The following is a 17,640-nucleotide window of genomic DNA, read 5'->3' on the forward strand; positions in this document are numbered from 1 at the left end:
CAGTAAAAAGTTCTATCAAGTCTCCGGAGCAATTAGATATTTTTAAATAAATAACAAAAATGTTGGAATTTTCAAAAAAATTGTTTTTAAAAAATATTAAATTAAACAAAACAGCACAAGCCTAACCACATTGGAAGTCGAAAGCGGCACGATTTACGAAAAGCATGGTTGGGTGTTGCATAAAAAAAATGATTTTTCATACACAAAAATTATGGAGTGATACCTAGTTTCACACTATTTTGAAAAGTTAAAACCGCGCTCACCCCATCAAAAATACTTTTTTTTTTTTTCAAAAATATTTTAGGGCATGTTTAACTTTTTAGAAATCGAAGGTGGTTGAGCACAACATCTGCGACATTTGACATGGAATGACCCTTTACTGAGTATCTATTTCAGGTATCTCATAAAGACTTTTTTGACAGTCACGGCATTATTCTCTGAAACATTCCACTATAAAACTTGCCTTGGAGTTGCGGCCGATTCGGTGGCTGCCTCCGCCCCCAAGAGTGGTGCGGTGGCGACGGCGGGGGGGGGGGGGACGTAACAACAGAAGAACAGCAACAACAACCGGAATGGTCGTGGGGTGATCGACTGACCACCGTTCAGGGACATCGCCCAACACCACAGATTAAGTAGAAAGGTATGCACTTGGGCTAGTTGGTGATCCACGTTTGTGATCCATGTTTTTGAGACGAACACTGATTGGGTGATGTCGCATTTCAGTAGTACATGCCGCAGTGGCATTTCAGTGTATATATATATGTGTGTTTTCTGAGAATAAACTTCAGTTGCAAGTAGCGCTCTGTGTTGTTTGTTTCTTTTACTCGTCCGTTGTTTTTAGCACTTTTACCCTCACAAATCACAGATTAAACAGACGCAAATATTCGCCACCAGACGACAAGCTAAGCAAAACAGAGGCCGTAACCTGGAGATTACTGCAAACGCACACATACCCCAGCCCAACGACTCTACGCCACTGTTAGCCGAGCCTATACCTGACGGACGCATGTAAGACGTGCGGAAACAGAGCTGCGCTGCGACAAATGCTTTTGGAATGTGCCAGAAAAGAGACTATCACTGCCACTGCTCACGTTGCGGCGGACGTTAGTCAGGGAGAAAATTTGAGCTCAATCGTCGCCGCCGCGGATTGCCTCCGGCAGCGTCGCCGCCGCTGGGAGGAGGCGCTCACCAGCGACGACCTGGCCGACCAGCTTTAGGCCGTCCAGCAAGCCGAAGATGCCGCCCGGGTCCAAGGACTTCGAGCCGTCACCTGAGGCACCACCACCTCCATCATCGTCGACGGTGAATGGGACGGGACAGCGGTTAATCCCCTTCTCCCCCCCTCGCCCTAAAGCAAAACTGCTGGACCGATTGGAATAAAGTTTCTTCTCTCTCTCTTGGAGTCTTGCATGCTTTGTATGGGTAACCCCAGAAATAGCTAATTGCAGAATTGTAATTGTTTTAAAGCAGCATCATGGCAGTATTCCACAAAATGTTATAATAGTACTTTAAATACAACAATTAAACATTTTTGGAAAATGTTTTCACATCTTTATTTTATATCATTAAATAAGCGTTATTATTATACTGTTATTTTAATGATCTTTTGTAACAATGCAATAACAATATTTGCACATCATTAAGAAAAGTTGTTTTATAATGTTTCTAAAATATATTTCCCTAATGTTATTTAAAGATACTTCTCAAGATTTGAGAAACAATCTTTCTGTAATATTGCACAAATGTTATTTAGAAACGTTTCACAGATATTTCTTCATGTTATTTTAATTACACTCCATAATATTAAAAAAAAACAGTGCTCCTACAACATTCTACTAATGTTGTTTTGTAATGTTTCACAAATATTTATTCGTAATGTCAATTTATAGATTTTTTTAACATTCCAAAAACAGTATTTTTTAAAACATTCTACCAATGTTGTGTTAGAACGTTTGAGAAATATTTTTTTCAGAATGTTCTTGATATATTACTTTACAATTTTGCCTTAATAATGTATTCATAATGTTGCTGACAAATTGTTTCCAAATGTTACATAAATATATTTTTCAAACATTATTACACTGTTGATTAAAGTGACATTAAAACATGTAGACAACAATAAAGCCACAACTTTTGGACGTTATTGCAACGCTCTGTGCTACCTGGGAAATAAGTTTCACAATCACCAGCTTGGACAGTGAGGCTGAGGGCAACCTTTAGGGAAATGGAAACTTCCCTAAAAGAAACTCCTATCTAAATGTTTAAGCATCAAAGATACGGTGAAGTTTCCCATATGTTTGGTGCTTAAAAATTTTCTGCAAACAAGCGAAACCAAAATCGCAGTCTGGAGAGAGCAAATTGGGCAATTAAAGATTTTTGTTCAATTAAAGTTTTTTGTTCCCAGAGGAAACAAAACTACTTGATTGTTGTGCGACTCTAAAATGGCCGACTTCTTGAGACCTGGCCTTATGCACCAATGCAACCGCTGAGTGTTAAGGGGTGTTGCAGCAGAATAACAGTGTCAGTGATGCGATTGGCCCAAGCCATTTTGGCACACATTCCGGAGCAACCAAAACAGTGTTTTGGAGCAGCAAATGTGGCCTTTGGAGCCACAAAACAAGTGCACTGGAGCAGCAAGAGCAGGTTTTGGAGCAGCCAAGGCAGTGTTTCGGAGCAGCAAAAGTGGATTTTGGAGCAGATATTCTTACCAAAATAAAAATATTTGTTTTAAGTGCTGTACAAACGAAGTGCACTTTGTGTTGTGTTGCATTCTGATGTGACGTGTTATGACGGAACTCGCTGCTTCTGTGTTTATTGCTTAGACATCCCACAAGTGTACAATGCTGTAGGCATTGCCAAGCAATTTCGAAAAACCGCTTGCCACCGTTTTACTGGTTCCCGACGTGTCAGATTTTCGTCAAAAGTAAGCAAACGTAAAACAATGAATTGCAAGCGTCCCAGCTGGTGCCTCAGTCACGCTATCATGTTCGCATGCATGTGAGGCAAACTTCAGCAGGCTTGCTGTTGGGCATGCTTTGTCGCGCGAGCACAGACAACGGCTGTCCAATCGAAACCGAAACCATGCCCCTCAGTTTCGTCGCTAACTTATCCGCAAAATTATACACAAAATGTAACTTTCGAGCATGCGACAAAAACAGTCCAGTGGCGCCTGCTTGCCAGGCCAGCAAACAAGGTACAAGCTAAACACACAAAAAATAAAGAACCTGAGTGCATTGATGAAAGACATTGCGAGCCAGCCTCAAAACGCTCTTGGAGCGCTTTGTGCAACGACTGAACTTGAGACAAACACAAGCGCGCTATGCGGGTTCACAGTGCCGACATTGCCTTCTTTGCTTTAGCTCACTTCTCTTTACCGACTTTCTTTCGCGGCAGTATTCTCACGTACCGGGGTCCTTCTCAAAAGAAAGCCCACCGAAAGGAATCTAGATAATCAATACTTTGACAGAGCAGTCTTTGAATTAAAGATGGATTTTTGTAGTAACGTATAATTTAAACAAGAACAGGAATGTTGATGAACATGCGGTGGTACTTAGCTTCATTTTAGAAAGTACCATATCTGCAGTGATATGGGGACGGTAACATTCGACGTCGCGCGACCACAATGACTGAAAGGCAATGACCAAATATAGTTTTCCCATGGGCGTTGCTTCAGCTAACAAAGTAACTCCTGCCACGCAAAAACATGGTTTCGATTCACAGCATGACGGCATGGCTGGTACCCGGCACGCTAGCGTCGGAGCATCTGCACACATCCGCGTCTATCGTTGAAAATATAAAAAAAAGAGACGCGAGACGAGACCCACAAGACAGGAGCGCGAAACGCGAGACACCGGAAAAACCATGCAAGACCGGGTGGACAATTGATGCACGGTGCTTTGTGTCAGGCGGCCGCTTGCACCACATAACACACACCTGCTCAATTACAGTACTCAGTCTTAGTTTCGGTTTTGAAAGGCGACCTAAATTGGTCCTTTGGCGCAGGCTAAATGTAGCAGGGTTAGCCCCTTGGCACAGTTTGGCACAATTGGTGCAGCAATCACATCACTGCAGTGTAGCTGCTACAATGAACTCTTGTTAAAGGGTAACTGCAAAGAAAAAAAGGAGTATTTTTAAACAACCTAATTGGGACAAGCAAGTCACAAAACAATTTGTCTGCCAAAAACAAAACTTTTTACAGCAATGTTTATTGCGCTAGACCGATTTTAGTTTGCGGCCATTTTGTCCGTTCTAAATCGCACTTCAGAAAGTAGGTATACGTCACGTAGTGGCTGCTATACGTCATGAAGTGACATATAACAGCCACTCCGCATGCTTCGAAAGAGCGGGGGTTTCGAATGTGGAGAAGTTGTGACTCCAACTAAATTACGTCCTGTGGAGTAAATATTGCTAGAAAAAAATAGCTTTTTGCAGAAGATTTCTTTTGTGACATGTACATGCTTGTCCTAATTAGGCTGTTTAAAAAAAAAACTCTTTGCAGTTACCCTTTAATTCAAACTTGCGGTAAATTCTAACTAACCCGCAAGTCCCGTTCAAGTCCTATGCATTTTTATAGAGGAAACTCTCAGTAATTTGTACACAAAAAAAAAATTAGCAATGGTCAAATCGAAGAGAGTGCTTCCTCCAAAACTTGTCGGATAAAGGAGGGCTGTGTACATATAACTCCTCCGACGCCTGAAGTGACATAGTCCCGTCAGAGGAAAGAGGCCCGTGTAGAAAACATTCCTTCCACGCCGAAAGTGATGCAGAACTGTTGGAGGAGATGGTTGTGTGGAAATCAATCCTATGATGCCAGAAGTAACGTGCCACCTCCCGACCCCGAATGTTGCATTTCTTATGACATGTGCATTACCATGTGCGTCTGCCTGTAGTCTTCCGTGGTCGGGTCCTGCCCCGTACTGCCCGTACAATTCCTTCCTGCCTGCGCTGCCGTTGGCTCCGGTGCTCTGGTTTCGGGCTGGTTTCACGCAAGCTATTTTGACCGATTTTTGCACTATTTGAAGCATTTTCTTGTTCTTTTAGCAATACTTTTCTGTATCTAGTGTTACTCTTTGTATTTTAGTTTTGATTGTGTCAATTGGACTGTGTCCTGTGGTGAGCTGGCTCAGCCACACCCCTAACATGCCTGGAGTTTTGATAGCTGGTGATTCAATGGTGAAGGACTTGCACCAGCACTTCCCATTGAATAACCGAATGCCTGTTGAAGTTGCGGCATTTAGTGGTATTAGGATCGAGCACTTGTTTTCCCAGGTGTCCGAGAGGCTACCCGATTTTGATGTCATTGTGCACATTGGCACTAGTAACAGCAATATTGGTGCAAGCGTGTACATCGACAAATATCGTCGTCTAGCTGCAGAGATCTGTGAACGCAATCCAATGATGCAGATCGCCTTTTCTGCCATTTTTTCGAGGCGGGAGAATAGGTTCTGCTCATTGGAATGGCAGTGTAGTCACGCTGCAGAGATCCAGGCTTTGAACAATAGACACCAAGAGGTGAACTCGCTGCTGCGAGAGCTATGTCACAGGGAAGGGTTCAGGTTCCTCGATGGGCTGGCTGACGAGTGGCACCAGTGGATCGACCACGACGGCGTGCACCCAAGCCGCATGGGCAACAAGGTATGTATGTGCACTAATATGCCGCCGCACTAAACAGTGTGAATATAGGGCAACAACGATTGCCAGGCTGGCTGTAATAAGGGGACCTGAAAATTTACCCGGGCACGTGGCGAGCTAAGATGTTTGTTAAGGGTGTGTTTTAGTGGTGTATACTAACTTGTAAAGTTTAAAGGCACAGCACCTTTTCTGTGAAATCTTCAAGGTAACATCCTTGACAATTTGAATGACTGAGGTGGCTACAGCTGACAAGATTGGGCTGACGGTCAGCTTTGGTGCTAATGTCAAGTACTGTGTGCAGGTCCTCGCTGGGTTCATGAGCCAGCAAGTGCGGAACATGCTGGAGAGGATGGCCAGGGCCAGGATCCAACAGGATTACAAGGAGACAATGCCAGGAACCGTCTCATGGGACGGCTGGACTATCAAGGGTGCCCCACTGACCACACCATGCGAGCTTGAGTTCCCACCGCTTGGCTCTCCTGCAGCTTCTGCTGCTCCTTCGGCATGCAAGGGTGAGCCACCACCACTTTGCTCTGTGCAGACCTCTCCTTTTGCTTCAGTGCAAGTCCTTCCTGTTGCTTCAGCTGCTCTTTCCGTTGAGAGCACGTCACTGACCATGACATGTGAGGTTGACTTCCCACTGCTTGGCTCTCCTGTGCAACCCCTCCTTGCTTCTGCTCTTTCCCTTGAGACCACCCTTGCACCTTGTGAGGCAGCTGCTGATAGGAGGGTCATCTGGGCAGAGATATCAAAATCTGCAGGCCCTCCTGTCCCAACTGCCAGCACGGCACCTGAGCTCAGATCGGACACGTGCCAACCAGTTGCCACATGTGCAAATGCTGAATGTAAGCACAAACGAGGCAAGCACTCTGATGAGCCCAGGATAGGAAGCTGTGGTGCTGGATTCAGGCTGGTTGATGGTGTTTGAGTTTGCAGCAAGGGCAGCCGGGCAATGGCAGACTTGGGAGAATGTGTCCACGGCCGCTTGTGAGTCCTTTAAGCCGAGGCCGAAAGGGCAGCAACCTTCCGAAAAGCCTACGAAGCTGGACCGAGGTGCAGTCACCGCTGCAGCTATGAGTACAGAAGTTAGTGCAGAGGGGTGCCCAAAGGCTTCCTTGAAGAGCGCAGCTTTTGAAAAAGCAGGTGGTAGGCAGCCTCCGCAACAGTTGAACCCAGGGTAGTCTGCCCTATCCAAAGCATAGTGGGTGGAGAGTGGTGGCAGAAGGTGAAGTCCAAGCGAAAGGGACTGTACAATGTACTGCGTGAGGTGCCAAACCGTACTGCCACTATTGCATCCCCCACTATTACTTGGGATGGAGGAGACTTTGCAGTAGGGCCCCTCTCAACCCTTCCTCCTCTGCCTGTGTGTGACAATTTCTTCTCTTCAAGCACATTGTATTCACCCGATTCTGACTTAGGTGAGTACAGCCCAACATGTGCGACAAAGAGCAGGGTCACTAGAGGCAAGCGTCATTCGAAGGCCTTGTTGCAGAGTCGAAGGGTTTTCACGCATGCAAAGAATGTGTCTGCAGTGCACGACAGAGGGCAGGGCTTAAGCACGGGATTAATGGATGTGGGCATAGAGCATGATGCAAGGGTCTTGAGGGAAGGCATGCATGCACTGCATGCAGCAGGGTGGACTTTTGGCTATGGGGTTGTATGCTGCGGGCATGATGGGGAGGGCAGAGAAGGCAGGCGTGCGCTGCATGCCACAGGGCAAACTTCTGGCTATGGGGTTGCATGCTGTGGATGCGATGGGGACAGTGGAGAAGGCAGGCATGTACTGCGTGATACTTCTGGTTGTGGGGTTACATGCTGTGGCCATGATGGGGGACCGGTGGTTCTGGCTCTGCGACTGCATGCAAAAGACATGACACGTGGGCAAATTTTTTCTCCGAAATCGCATGTGTCAAGCATGATGGTGGTGGGTAAGGCTCTAGCTTAGAGATTGCAGTCGGAGAGCATCATGTAGGTGAAGGCATTGCTGCAAATGATAAGTGCAGGGCCCAGGGAGTCAAGTACCCTTCCGAGGTTCCAGAGAAGTCCTGGATCTGTCGTCAGTAACAGTAACAAATTTCCCAACTATCCTACCTTTATAGCTGCATTTAAGGATTCATGCAAACAAGGGTTGCATGTGTTTACAAAAAGCTCTAAAACATGTCCATTAGCTCAGTGTGAAGAATTTAAATACTCCTCAGTTAGATTCATCTGTGTCCATGGATGCCCCTCTATCAGCCATGGGCAGTGGAAAGTGCCCACAGCTGTCTTATTATTTTTTCAAGTTGCCAGGAATGCCTCTCGTTAGTTTTGGAGACAAAGTCAGATATGTGTTATGTGATCTCAAAACTTATTGCTGAACATAACCATAGTCTGGAATTGTACAGCACATACCCCCAAAACAGGCTTCAGACTGCATCTGAGAAAGAGACATTTGCCAATGTAGCAAAATGCAATATGAAACCTAAATTGTGTCTGTGAAAAAACTGGCAAGACTAACAACACAAGACAATGACAATTCATTGTGTGAATTGTGCGACTACAGCTGTAACTAGTGAGGCTCATGGGGCCCTGTTGTTAAAGCAAATCCAGTCTTGCCTCCAGGAACCTTAAATGGATCATACATTATGAAAAAAATAAAAATTGAGCTGTTATTTGTATTATTTCAGACGTCCATCGTGCAAGAAACTTTGAAGAAGTATCGCGAAATTCTGTTTATCGATGGGACATATGAGGTTAACGTAGAAGATGTTCAGCTGGTTTCGCCCAAATATGTATCCCTAACTAGTTCAACTTTTCCCCATCATTAACGTTAGAAGGTTACATTCTTTATTCAATTCTTTGTGAATGGGTCGAAGGGGTCGGGTGTGAAGAGGTCATGGTAGGGGTCGATGTGTTTGCTATGAATTTTCGCAAAAGGAAACCTTCTTAACTGTTCGCCCTGTGTTTCAGAAGTTTATAAACTGTAATCCTTTTGTACTTTCAGCATGCAAGGTTGTTATGATAGATAAGGACCTAAATCATCTGAGGATTTTGAAAGAGCTTCTGCCAAAAAGCACCATTTTCCTATGCACTTGGCATGTTCTCCCTTACTTTGGCATACAGATTATGAAATACCCAGTTCGTCAAAAGGAATCATTACGTTGCCTAGTTAAAGGAGTTGTCTAGCCAATTCCTGGTCCATTTATGACGAAAAGGTAGCGCTGTTGGGGGAACACTGCTGAAAATTTTTCGCTCTACTTCATGACCAATTGGGATTCCTGCAAAGAATTGTGGGTGCATTCACACCGCCGAGACTTGCTAACTATGAGGAATAATACTAACAACCGAATTGAGAGCCATAATCAAAAACTAGAAAGCTTCCTGCACCCAGGAATGCACCTGGCTGCTGCAATGACTGCTTTGCTGGAGTATATTTACAGTGACTTCATATCACTAAGGTCTGCAAAACTGAAGACCTTAAGCTCAATTTGAATACAAGTAGCTTTGACACGTTCCAGCTAACGTTAGCTCTAACGTGCACTCTCGTAGCTAGGAATATAGTATTAAGGGAATATGAGAAGTTTAAGAGTATTCGCTACATTGTTAACTTCCAAAATGACACCTACACTGTTAAGTTGGAAGAGACAGAGTATGTGATACCAAAAAGCCTAGACAGTTGCATATGCCTCTGTTATTCCCAATACAGACTTCGAAGTGCCCACACTTTGACGGCACAGTCTTTTGCAAATCTAGAACTATTCGACCACTATGTCACTCCGCATCGATAGAGTAGGAGCCACTGCCTAGCATCTGACGCTACCGACCTTCTAAGCATGCCTGGCCCAAACAGAGCTGGCTCCAGCCCACTAAGCTTGCATAGCCCAAGCCCGCATAGCCCAACCCCCCTCAGATCAAACCCGCCTAACCCAAGCCAGCCTAGCACAAGCCAACCTACCCAAACCACAGTTACATCAACCATACTAAAACCCCCACCTGTAAAATTGGACACCATTGAGGCCAGGTATAATTACGCCTGCAAGTTTTAACAGATATAGTGAAACTAACAGCTAACATCTTGGCCCAGTACGGGGAACGGGAGCTAAATAAAAAATTGACAGATATTCAGATTCAGACATTCCTTAGCAATCTTACAATGTTTCCTAGCAACCAGAACAGCTCTCGTCAGTTTGTGGCACCCTGTGCAGCTCGTAAGGAAGTGCCTGATCAACAGCGAAAGGACACAACAAGCGACAGTAGAAAATCTTTCGAAGAGCCACGTATTAGTGTAATTCAAAGTAAACGAGGAAGACAAACTGTAGAAGTCACAAAAAAGCGTAAATTGTCAGAAATCTGCAACAAAAGCCTTTGTCTTAGAACGACTGGTGCACAGTTGATTCCTCTCAATATTCACAGACAGATAAACATTTGGATGACATAGTATGTAATCGTTCGTTGCCCGACAGTGTCGTGAATATTGCACAGCAGTTAACACGCCAAACATTTCCGCATCGGGAAAGTTTCCAAGACACTCTGCTGGGCCAGGGAGATAAAGGGAACATTCATTCAAATATTACACACAACAAACCCGGATCATTGGATCACAGTAACAACTATTGAGGCACCCCCTGATTCTGTCTTTGTTTATGATTCTTTTGATCAAACTGTTCCTCCTGATACTGTAAAACAGGTGTGCAGCATACTTAAGTTTCCATCTGCAAATATAACTATTTTTGTGAGACCTGCACGTGACCAAGATTGCACTGTAGATTGTGGTTTATTTGCTATCGGTAACATGTACTGCATAGCATCCGGCAAAGAACCTACCTCTGTAGACTTCATACAGCAATTAATGAGGGGCCATCTACTAAAGTGCATTTGTAATGGGATGATGGAAGACTTCCCTGTAACACTTTCCCTTATTTCTTGTGTGCGACCAAAAGGTTCTGCTTATGCCGTGCATTGTTTATGCAGGCAGTCTCTGCTTCGTGCTGATGCTCCTAGGGGCATTCAATGTGAAGGAAGCCAATCTCTCTTTCACAAAGCATGTCTAGAAAAGGAAACCAACTGTGGCATGTCATTTGTTTGCAGTTGAAGTTGTACTGCAGCTAAAACGCACTTGTATTTGAGAGCTGGGGGCATTTTGATGTGTCCAGCTCGTGCTCTCGCCAGCATGAGCTTACTTCGTGCTTTCTCGAGCGTTATTTTCTGAAGACTTTTTGCATTCGTGAGTACTAAGGCTGTCGCCGCTGCTTGCACGCGATGTAATTTGGATACGTTTTGTCCCGTGTGCTCAATACGTTGTTCCGGAATCGGTCCGCGTCTTCTTCGGGCCTGCCGCCGCCGCAGTGGTGCAGTGTTCCCTCGTGGCTCCTGTCTTGTCTTCATGCGCAGTGCTGTGTTTTGTGAAAAGGCTTCTGTAACAAGTACGTAGTGCCCCCTCCAGTCCGCCCATCTGTGGCCGCCAGGCTCAGCGGGCAACATTGGTCACCACGCCAAATAAACACCGCAGAGCGTACGCCGCCCCGGTCAGTCATCATCCACCCTCACAACCAGGCTGCGTGTCATCTCTTCTCGGCAGGTGCTTCGGCCCCCTTCTACCACGTTCTAGAAGGATCGTGACAGCCTCTCCTTGTGTCATTCAACACATTCAACATGTGGGCGGGCACCCCCGTGGCAGCGAGGAAGGAGGGGGCGGCATCAATTCTATTCTCCCGGCACCCCATCATGTGATCTTTTCCTCCGCGCCACCATGACTCACCTGCCGGCCCGCCGCCTCAGCGCCATCGAATGCGGCCGCGCCGCGATCGCCTCGGCGGCTGGTGCGGATTCGGTATACGATCGCCCAACGTTCCGGATCACCCGAGGACCCAACCACCTGGAATAATACCAAACACGAAGAAGTAAGTTCCTCGGCTGCCCCTTTTCAAGCTCAAGAGCAATGACCTCATCCGTGTTCCCTGCTTCACCTGTGGATAATCAAGACCACTTGAATGGAAACATCGACTGTGCCAGTGAGAACTTGCTGCAAGCAACACGTGTGTGTGCAGTGAAATCGTGTTAGCTAATGTGAATCTTAAGTTAAGAGCAACATATAGCTTAACTGAATACGGATACTACAGCTAGCTCCTAATTAAAAAAAACTATGATAGCTAGAACCATGAGATTTTCAGGGCAGGGTCGCACTACTAATAGGAAAGTGTGTTGCATGCAATTTCATCAAGACAGCTCGTGTGAAACTTGTTTTATTGACCTAATAAAATCTGAGGGTACCTCACACGGAGAGAAAAAAAACCCGCATCAAAAGTATTTAAACGACTGGCTAGAATCTCTTCAAAAGAGGGCAACTTAATTCATACTGAAACAACACGCACCTGTGAGCGTCGCACAACTTAAAGCCTCAATTGGCTTACAAACACTTCAGCAGAGAAGATATCTGGCTAGGCTAACGTATTTCCATAAGCTCTTTCACTCTTCGACTGAATTTCACGAAAATAACGTCATTCCCCCCCCCCCCCCTCCCCCCCGTATCATTCCTCGTCATGATCACCCCAACCTACTTCATGTTCCCTTCGCAAAAACTAACTTGTATAAATTTTCACCGCTTCTGCAGGCCATAGACGACTGGAATGGGTTGGCAAGCGAAATGGCACAGACAACAAACCATGACACGTTTATCTCATTGCTACGTGGCTCTTTATCATGACATCTATTTTGTTTTTCTCTTCTAAGTTGCACGTGTACATTTAATACCTTTATATTTCCATTTGTTAATTTCACCATCACTGAGTAAGTCTTTTCTATAAGGTTTTCCATGTACCCTCTTTTTAGTAGCACTCGTAAACTTCTCCTGTATTACTTTTTAATCATTTAGAAATTATTATATGCCGGTGTGCGTGACCATGCACCATGTTACGCGTTATAGAGTTCTGTTAGCGTGATTATGTTTCCTTTTATATTTTCATACAATTGCAACATTGTACGACTATGAAGACACTCCATGTACCCCCCATGTAATGCCCCTTGTGGGCCTTTAAAGGTATTTAATTAGTAAATCCCGCTTTATTTATTATCATTGCATTTATCCGTTATTGCTTACTTTGTTATGTCATGTGGATACACTTTTCGGAGAGCACCGAGATCAGAATGCGGAACAGGGTTTGTAATCATGGACATGCAAGAGCTAAACAAAAACATTTCGCAAACAAACTGCAAAAAGAGTGGGGTGAGCACCGTCACCCTGGAGAAACATGGGTGCCACTAAGGCTTAGCACACAGACTCAAATTGGTGTGCTCAACGTCACAGGTGTGCCAGCAGCGCTTCTTATCCCCAAGGCTGTCCGGCACCAACAAGATTACGCTCTCGAGATGAAGATCAGAGCTACGCGAGCAATGTAGAGCATCGGAAAAGGGTCGGCTGCCCTCGCCGACTTTTAGGCGTGTAGGAATCTGTTGCACCGAGGCCTCCACAACAAAACTTTCAATGGCCACATGGAGATGATGTTGCAAGCCGCTGAGGCAGCTGCTGCAGCCGGCGAAAATGAGAGTGCAGCAGCAATCGGGAACCTCTACAAGGACTTCATGAACCCTCCAGACAGCATTGACGTCACCTTTGATGGAACCTGGAAGACTTGAGGTCATAACTCCCACATCGGTGTGGGAAGCATCATTGAACTCTATACCAGGCTTGCGAGTGACCGCGAGGTAGTATCAAACTTTCGCTCAGGGTACAGTGAACTAGAATATAAGGGTAGTGTAAAAAGCATCAGCGGCGCCCCATCGGCCGCGTAAAGCCAAAAGTGTTGACGGCTGCGAGTGCCACTGCTGTCGAAATCTGGTGAATCCGAAGGAAACGGCATATGGTGTCGCAAACATTTTCGGGTGGTTTCTGTGATGTCGTTATCGCGATTCGTTTCCGTGAGTGTGAAGTGCTTGACATTGTAATTATTCATAAGTTTGAGGCTTGTCCCTAAGCAACGGAAACAAGACGGATGCACACTGCTACGCGCCAGGATGCAAGACTGGGTACCCCGGTTTTCAACAAATGAATGGGCGCACATTGTCCATTTTTAGTGTGCCGAAAAACGATCCTGGATGCAAGCAGTGGGAAAGAAATCTGCACCGTAAGAACAAGCCCCTATCAGAATCATCAGCAATCTGTGAGACACATTTCGAGACGCAGTTTATTTTGCGCCATTATGTGCACGTAATCACTGGTCAGGGGGTCAAGATTCCTTAAGATAAACCCGCATTGACCACTGACACGGTGCAGACTCTTCTGCACAACTCGCCAGCCTACCTTTCCAAGGAAGTGCATAAGAAAAGGCCTGAAAGAAAACGCATTGTTGCGTGCCCGACAGAACCCACCAAGAAAATGTGCTTGTCTTATCGTGATGTCCACGAGCAAAATTTGTCGGATGTCGCTGTGCAACACGAGAACTCCAACCTGAACATGACAGAGCCCAGCGAGCCCGCAAGCCTCCAAACCGTTCAAAACAACCTCAGCATTCCCGAAGGGTGGACAAGGCTTGACGTGCGAGATCTGGACGGGCTTGTGTATGCCACAACAAGTGTCAGCAAAAATCCATTTGCCATCACCCACAAGAAGCTGCTCCTGTTTACCAATGGTGACTGCGCTCATCTTTACTTTCATGAAAAAGAAGGCAAAGCGACTAACTTTTCAACAGAAATATTTTTCACAATAAAGTTATTTAATAAAGGCAAGGGGCACATGCGGTTATTATGGCATATAACTGAAAAGAAGACCAGAATAATTAATTAAGATCTTTGTTAGTGAAAACACGAGGTACTCTGGGTGCCTTGCAAGGCTAGGCAGGTAGGTTGGGGCCCGTGCGTAGCGGCATCTGCTAGCCAGCCATCCAGAGCTAACATTAGTGATGTACGCTTCTATGTCACACCGAAGACACAAAATCGCAACGCTGTGCAAGTAAGCTTTAAACATTAATTCATAGACGTTGCAACAGCCATAGAGCATCGAAGACCGCACTAACGCACAGTTAAGATAAAAAATAGCCATGCTTGATGCAGGTTTGTCGTTGGCAGAGGTTTTCTGGGCTGGAACGCCAGCGCCACCTGGTAGGTTCTACATCTACACGAAGTGCCTCACGTGGAGGCCGCCACTTTTTCCACTACCCCTATTCTAGTTCACTGTACTTAGGATGCACGGTAGGTTAAAGCCTGACAAGGAGAATTTTGAGGGGTGGCAAGAGAGGCACAAGTACCAGAAGCACAGCGATTGTTAGGTAGGCCGCATGGAAGTAAAGAGAGCCCTAACCACGTTTTGTCGGTCCCTCACCAAGCATGAGCTGAGATATACAATCATGATGTCAGACGGTGACAGGCGTACCTTCGTGCCCTGATGCAGGAGGCATATGGTTATACGACCGTGCAAAAGAAAGACTGCCTAAATAATATGCACAAAAGGAAGGTGGCAGCCCTGCACACTTTCATGGAGAAAACGAAGGCCCAAGAGAGTCCTCTTGGAGGAAGAGGTTGGCTGACGCAAGACAAGACAAAGAAGATAACTAACTAACTATTACGGTTATGCCCTCAGAGGGCCCAAAACACCACATGTGAGGCATGAAGAGCACGCTAATGCTATCGGACCTGCAACAGATTGACCACCTGACTACAATCATGCCCTTCCTGGGGGGGAAAAAGCCACTTGCTCGCAGGAACAGCCTGCCAAATGATATCCGTGTGGCTTTGAGGCCAGTATTTTCCCAGCTTGGCGATGAAGTTTTACAGCAGTGCTGCAGTGATGGGAAGACTCGACATGCAAGTCTCCGCACTGTGCAATCTGGAGACTTTCGACAAGGACCTCTCTGCACAGCGTGCAGAGGGCAGTGGCAGAAGCAGTTTCCCGCTACAATAAGGGTGCGATGAAGACAAACAAGACTATCAAAGAGTGTCTCTGCTTTTTTTCTGGACAGTGTCTTGCCCAAGGGAGTGACGAGGAAGACCAACACCGGCTTCACAGGGCCACCGAAGTTCACTCAGAGAGCGAGAAGATGAGGAACCTGGTCAAGAGACAAGGACCAGAACCACAGCCCTAGACTGCTGCGAGAGCTCAAGATGTGTTTTTAAACTTTGAGTGCCCGCATCTCTGTTAGTGCTCTTTCAAATACAACCACTGGCTTCGGGCTTTTTCTTAAAGGGCAACTCCGGTCGCAAATGAAACCAAAATAAATGACTGGTGTCACCTTACTGGCACAAAATATGATCACAGACGAAATATTACACCAAAGTGAAGCCGCACACTCCACTAAAACCGATTGAAAAGATGTGACCAGCTGCTCTTTAGCAGACAGCAAGCGGGTCAGCTTTTAGTCAAGGAACACTGGCGCAGCACCCTTGTGACACCACGTCGCGGTGGAGCTGCGATTGATTGGTTGTACCATGAACCGCAGACAACCCCCGGTCACAGTCCCAGTTTCGCGGCGCTGACATTAGCGTCACCACCATCAGCGGCGCTGTGTATAGCGTCGCCACCGGCAGCAGCGCTTGGGTGGTGGGGGGCTCTCATTAATACAAAAATACAAATATAGAACTTTGTTCGCTAACAGTAATTTCCACAAAACGTCTTCACCGCACCATGAAAATAAAATGCAATTTATTTTATATATTTCTTTCTGTTCGTTCTGTTTTCGGTCTAAAAACAAAACTCTAAACCGACCCGCTGGCCTCGCCGGTGCCCTGGAAGGCGCCGCTGCCTCCTCCCCTCTCGCTCTACCCTCGCCCAAATTTGAAATTTCGTAACGGCGGACGGCGGCGTCGCGTGGTTTTGTTTACCCAAGGGTCGTGCGAGCGTGGTTTCGCGCTCCGGCGTTCCGCGCGCCTGTCGAACTCGATGGATATTTTGGTGCGAACTTTCAGAGACTGTTGAGAGGTGCACTTTACGTGGCCATATCCCGATGGTGCACGAACAGCGCAAATGCCAAGACCACAAGTATTTGTTTGTTCATTTTTTTTTCAAGAAAAGGCAGGTGAGTATCTATCTCCCGTACTCAGTTTTATTTGCTCAGCGAACTTACCATTAAACTTTTGCTGCCCATAGCTGTTAGTTTGCAGGCTCGTTCTCGCAGTAAAAACATCTGCTTTCCCCCTAACAAGTCCGGTTTTAATGAAGTTAACCCCACTTCGATTTGTGCACAACTGCTTATTTAAAGTGTAACAATTGGGTTTAATCTTGAAAATGGTCTTTGGCGGTCCTCGAACAGACGGAGGATAATAAAAAGAAAGAATGAGGCTTCCTATATATTAATTTGAAGTTTCATTTGTTTCTGCAGGGTTCCGGGTGCGACAACGGCATTATGTCATTAGTTCGTTCTCTGGAGATATACATTTGTTTTGTTTTAAATCAGTTTAAAATTTTAAACGTCATGACCACATTGTCATTACAGGTGCTGGGACATATGGAACGAGCATTTCAACGTTGTCTCAAGGAGGAAGAAAGCTTCGGACACTTCGTGGTTCCCAACCAGTTATACAGCCTGTTGAGTGCCAACATTTTTCGAAGCTTTATTTCACATTTTCATCTTGCTTGCGTGAGAAGCTTTGAATATGTAAAAATGAAGCTAATGATTGCTGGGGGCCACCTAAGTGGCTTATATTTCTTAAATCAGTGAACAACTTTACTTTCAGTGAACAGCTGATCTAACTTGGCATGTTGAATGCGTAATTATGTGGGTCAATGTGTACACTTGTAAAGATATATGTTAGTGACCATTCCCAAGAAGTGATAGTGATAAAATTAGTGATAAAGCCCATTCCCAAAAAGGTGTGTGGCGCCACATGTAATAATGAAGTGATGAGATCGCGCACAGATGACAGAGAGGTTCTGGCGATGTGAAACTGGAGCTTGTGGGCGAGGTTGACGAAATGATTTTGTCAATGTTTTATTTTCGCGCGTATGCAAGTGCTGTGCTGTACTTAATTCCGTTTTAGCATCTGTGCAATAAATGTGCCTCGAAATATTTAGGTCGCAGCTCTGGATTCCTTACTGGACGGCAA

The sequence above is a fragment of the Ixodes scapularis genome, unplaced genomic scaffold, assembly GCF_016920785.2.
Source record: "Ixodes scapularis isolate PalLabHiFi unplaced genomic scaffold, ASM1692078v2 PGA_scaffold8__174_contigs__length_109621045, whole genome shotgun sequence".
Taxonomy (NCBI): domain Eukaryota; kingdom Metazoa; phylum Arthropoda; class Arachnida; order Ixodida; family Ixodidae; genus Ixodes; species Ixodes scapularis.